Genomic DNA, 6,000 nt, shown 5'->3' with positions numbered 1-6,000 from the left:
TTTTAAACATGAAATTTCACTTTAACCAGAGTGAAAATTCACTTTAACCAGACTGCTAATATTCAGATGTTTTTCTTAAACCAAGTGTGTGAAACTTCAAGTTAAAAAAAAACCAAACCCTGAATAATTCTAGCTCCTTCCAGACAACAGATCCATCATATTTAACATTATTAAAAGAACATAAGATGCAACATTTAAAATTGGAATTTGTATAGCCAGAAATATGTAGTCTTTATGCTGTTTCTCCTACCTGACTATATTATCATTTGAACAGTACATACAGTGAAGAAAGAATGAAGAAAACTCTCTATGAACTGAGATCTTTTTTTTCTTTTTATTCTACCTCTCAGCTTTCTCTATAGCTATCTTACTGTTTTCCAACACTACTTGTTACTTTACTTCCTCAAGGACGACTATTTACTGTGCTGGATCTGTAGAACCACATTTAGTTGGAAAAATCTCACATAGATACCCCCTCATACACACCCCCAGCTCTGCACTTCCAGACTTTGCTTGCATCACAAAGTGCTCCATGGAACCCAAATCTACACTATGCTTCTAGCTCGACTGCTGGACCAAGAAGGCAAAAGGAGTTTGCAAACTGACAGGGGTCCAGATGGACGACTTTGAAGTAGATGAAAGATTGTTCACATCTTACTGTAGAAGATCCCAGAGCTTTTGGGGGAGGCATTTTTCTAGAGCAGTTTGCTGCAAACAGTATTCCGTTGTATTCTAGTTCACTAGCATAGGAACTTATTAGAACAACATAGGGAACCACCTCCGAGATTTCAGTATTCACCTGAACAGCTTTTGCTTCCAGTTCTGCCCCAGTTAGAGGGAAGAGGACAGATGATCTGTCATGACTAAGAAATATTTCTGCTTAGGTAACAGAAGATCTGAGATGCTATTCACAAACAGAAACTAGTGAATGGCTTCTGCTTCAGTTCACCTATTCCAGTTCTCGTACAGAGGCGGAAATGAGAACAGTTACTATTTTAGTCACATGCCTCATACTTAATAGCAAAGATGTGAATCCCAGTAAAGACAAGGCAAACTCCTTATTCACAGGGCATCCTAATGAGTCCTCACATCAATTTCCAATAATTTATGCCGTAGGCCCTTTTAAGTCAATCCTTTTCCTCATCACTGCCTCCTCCATCTCTTCTTTCTTCCTTCCTGACTCTGCAATTAAGTCATAATGCTGAACTTGGGATATCAACATCCTGGCTTTCCCAAACATAAAGCCCACTGAATGGATCAGTTCCCCACTTAAGAAGCTTTAATGTATAATGTGGCTTTGGCCAAAGGTGGAGAGAGCAGCACATGCTTCCCTTTGTGGGTTTTGATGTATTATTATAACGCAGTCAATGAGCACAACACCTAACAACTAACCTTATAAACAGGATCTCAGTTTGCATGCAGATTCAAAAACGAAAGCCTGTCAGTGTTGTTGGGAGCTCACAGATGAACAAAACAGAGCTCTACCACTAGGTATGTAGCATAAGAGTGTATGAAAAATATTCTGATTCTCATGTGGTTGAAATTCTTATGCATTTGCTTATGATATGTCTACAGCGCCACACATAACACAAACAACCTGCCTTACAGCTGCAACTGTAGCTGTACAGCTGTAGCTGTAAATAAGCTGGCCTTATTTAGTATGCATTAAGCCTATATACCCCATTAACATAATACAACACTCCTGGTATTGATTAAACATACAAGCATACATTGTGACAACCAAGCTGGCATAAAATATCATAATCTTGGTACTTTAGGTAACAATACCTTTTGGCTTTAACTTCTTTCTAAGTTACATCTATTTAACTTCTATTTACATCTATTCTATTCTAACATCATCATAAGCTCAAATCTTACTGTCATTATAATAATTCAGTTACTATTATTCAAAAAAAATAACAATAATAGCACAAAATTCAAAACTAAACTCCTCATATCTCTGTGATATTTAGCTTAACTTCGCGGCCACTATCCCATGCTTGTAACGTTTCAATTAAAATTAGGAAAAAATAGTGTTCCTTCCTGTGATTACTTTTTCCTTTTTTTTTTTTTTTTTTTTAAGTTAACTTAGGAAAAAGGAGACAGTTTCATTTGATTGCATATCAGGTGGTCAGGCATATGAGTGGCTGACTGCACAACACCAATACTGGCTGCTGAATAACAAAAGTGAACAGTACAAGGCAAAAGCCTTCTGGAATTGCAAAGTAAACATGTAACACTTGTAATAGTTAATATTAGTAATACTAACAATGAACAACAGAAACAATAAAAAATATCCATTGTTTGTTCTAAAAAAACCCAAGTCTGGTTCCTAAACAAGATATAAAGAGCTATATATGCAAGAAATACTTTATCTGCAGTAAGTTAAGGGTGATGCTTTTACAGCCACAGAGGATCTACATCTTTAATTCTTTATTCTTTAATTCTACCACTTTTAGAACTACTATGTTTTAGGAAACTAAGAATATAACCTAAGAGGCAGTTTTTAATTAACGAGGTCTTAAGGGTAACATATTTGCAATATACTACTTAACCACTAGGATGGGATAGCACACGGGTTATTAACCCTTCAACTGTGAAAAGTAGCACTACTCCTGCTTCCTCACTTCTGACTAGCCACCACTGTAAACTCATGTGAGAAAAGCTTCATATTGTGCCTAATCACCAGGTACACTTTCTATCTAATCAGAATCAAAATAATAATGCTTTTAACTGCTTTGATAGTCTCTCCAGAGATCTTAAATAACCTAAAACTGAAAACACTAAATCTGCCAAGATGCTGCAAATTTTATTCTGTGCAGACATTTCTCAAAGGACTCATGCTGCTTGCAGCTGTACCACAGGTACAGTGGAATGCAAGCAGATTCAGGGAATGGCGACAATTCTGAAAATACTACTAGACATCATGATCTGAGAAAGTATTTGAGCCTTCACTGCAAGAACAGAAGATTAGGAAGGGCACTCGCTGGAACTTTTTCATACATACACTTGCATGCAATGAGGCAATTACCTTTGGAGCTCATTCTGACCAGAGATTTCATGCATTTGCCAGAACAAATGATGATGTGCATAATAGAGTTTCTGGATTAGCCACTGCACAGCTGATTTGTACTGAAGAGAATCTGTTTAAGATGACAGGTAATTATCTTTGATTCAAGCTTGACTGCAGTTTTCTTGAAGACAAGATATTGTATGAACTTTTCCAGTATGGAACACCTCAAGGTCCTCACAACACGTATCAAGCTGGGATGGTATTGACTCACCTTTGACAGAGATATGAATTCCCTTGCTCCCAAGAAATTTTACTTTAAGTTTTTGTTCACTGTAAATGTGGCACTCGGAACTTTAGACCTTTTCTGCAGTTCAAATTCATATTCCTCTTACTTAGTTTAAATACCGTAACATACATCTTTCAAACATACTAATAATTTATACATCATTGAAATATCATTTTGTCTGCAGCTTATACATGCTTTTGAGCTCTCTTGCTCATGATCACCCATTAGAAACATTCTTTACTCCATCACTGTTGTCAGCTTTTTGAGGTTTCCTACCCACACAGAACTACGGAGTTTCACAGGGTCTGCACAGCCTTCCCACACACAGTCTTGCTGCCAGTACTCTGAGCTGGCTGGAAGCAAGGCAGAAACTTCAGCTTGTACCTGAACCTGCCTTAGAAGCAGCTGACAGTCTTCCTAAAGAGCTACGGCTAGGGTATGTCTTATTTACAGACACGATGAAGAGTTTTGAATGAAAACATACATTTTCTGGGAATAATATATCTCTCAGTAGTTCTGCAATGACAAGAAAGAAGTAATATATTCCTGAAGGTCTTTTAGTCCTGCCTATCTCTCTAGCACTCGTGAAACATTTCCTCACATCTTTTAAGTCTATTTATATTAAGACTGAATGTGGAAGAACCCTTTCCTCAGGTCCATTTCACATAGAATAATATACAAACAAATACATAAAATTCTCCCTTCTGTTGTAACACATCTCTGTGCAAAAGTATGTTTTTCCCTTATTGCCCATCATTTCATCCCCTTTGAAGATACTTAGCGAGTAACCAAGCTGAATGTGTGTTTGCACTGGCATGCTAACATGGCTTTATGTAAGTGGAGGCAGATTTCTTGCAGTTCAAACAGGTTTGTATCCCTGTGAACTTACTTATTCTTTCAAAATGAATGATACTAAAGACTCTACAAAAGAAAAAGAAGGTGAGATGCAGCTGACAAGCTATTAGGTCAAGAGAAAGGTGAAAGATTTGAAAGACTCATAAAAAAATAAAAAGGCTTTGCATGCTTCTAATGGCATTTCTTCTAGTAAACCGGGGAGGAGAAAAACACTACTGCAAGGTGATGTAAATGCTGAGATGGGGAGAATTTCTGTTGTAGGAGGAAGGCAAAAAGGAAGTCAAACCCTCCAAGGACATCTCAGAAACCCACAGTGGTGCTGTGCAAGAACAAAATACAAGACTGAGAAGCATTTTTTATGAATGTTGAAGAAGCTTATGAATGGATCAGGGCATACGAAATTCTGTTAATAAAGAAGATTACTAAAATGCATCTTTTCACCCTATTCTAAAGGGAAATCTACAGACTGGGTGATTCTTGTTCTAAAAGGTTATGGTTCAGGGACTGGATCGAGCCATCTGGCATCCTTTCACCTTAGCTTCTGCCCTTTCTTGGAGAAGCTGAGAAACACAGAAGTCTGGACAGTGAATACCTGTCCCAGTGTCCATAATTTTTTTTTTGGCATAATGTTGACCATGAAAAACTGCCCTTGATCTGCCATCTAAGAAGAGCAGATAAGCCTGTATGCATATATTTCACTGCACGTAGAATCAGCATTGGTTATGAACTGCAACTGCAGTTCAAAGCTTGGGTTCAAACCTCCACAGCTTCTGAAATGGTGTCACTGCCTGTCGTGGTTTAACCCCAGCTGGCAACTAAGCACCACACAGATGCACTCTCACTCCCCCCATGGTGGGATGGGGGAGAGAATCAGAAGGGGAAAAGTGAGAAAACTCGTGGGATGAGATAAAGACAATTTAACAGGCAAAGCAAAAGCCGCGCACACAAGCAAAGCAAAACAAGGAATTCATTCACCAACCCCCATCAGCAGATGGGTGTTCAGCCGTCTCCAGAAAATTGGGGCTCACATGTAACAGTTACTTGGGAAGACAAACAACATCACTCCGATGTCCCTCCTTCCTTCTTTTTTGCCCCAGCTTTATATAATGAGCATGACATCATATGGTGTGGAATATCGCTTTGGTCAGCTTGGGTCAGCTGTCCCAGCTGTGTCCCCTTCCAGCTTCTTGTGCCCCCCAAGCCTCCTCACTGGTGCGGTGGGGTGAAAAGCAGAAAAGGCCTTGACTCTGTGTAAGCACTGCTCAGCAATTACAAAAACATCCCTGTGTTACCTACGCTGTTTCCATCACAAATCCAAAACATGGCCCTATACTAACGTCTATGAAAAAAGATTAACTTTATCCCAGACAAAACTAGCACATTGCCCAAAAGAAATTATTTCCTCCAGAAATACTTCTTGACCACAGTTTCATGACCAGCTACTGCTATGTTGAGCATACCAACATAATACAATGAGAACAGACTAATTAAAATGGCTTTGTATTGCCTGAAGTATTTGCTCGATCAGATGTGTATGGGGGACAGGAATAAATGGCTGGCTATCAGAGCAAAAAGCATGGGTTATGTAAGAACAAAGTAATATTACATCATCCCTTTGCTTGCTATTTTCTGCTGTAACAAAAGGCTGTCCTCTGCCAGTGAATTGTTTTAATTGTCAGGCCACAAAGAATTTCAACAAAACTTCTCAGCCAAAGCTCTTCAAAGTACAAAGGTAGCGAAGAAATTTGGCTCTGGAAAATTCAGGCATGTTCCAGTTAAAAATATTTTTTTTTCAAGAAAATTTATTTGCTGGGCTTAAGTTATATTCAATGCTACCAGCCAAAAG

This window comes from Phaethon aethereus, assembly GCF_964289735.1.
Source record: "Phaethon aethereus genome assembly, chromosome: 13".
In the NCBI taxonomy this organism is placed as follows: domain Eukaryota; kingdom Metazoa; phylum Chordata; class Aves; order Phaethontiformes; family Phaethontidae; genus Phaethon; species Phaethon aethereus.
This window is presented reverse-complemented; position numbering follows the sequence as displayed.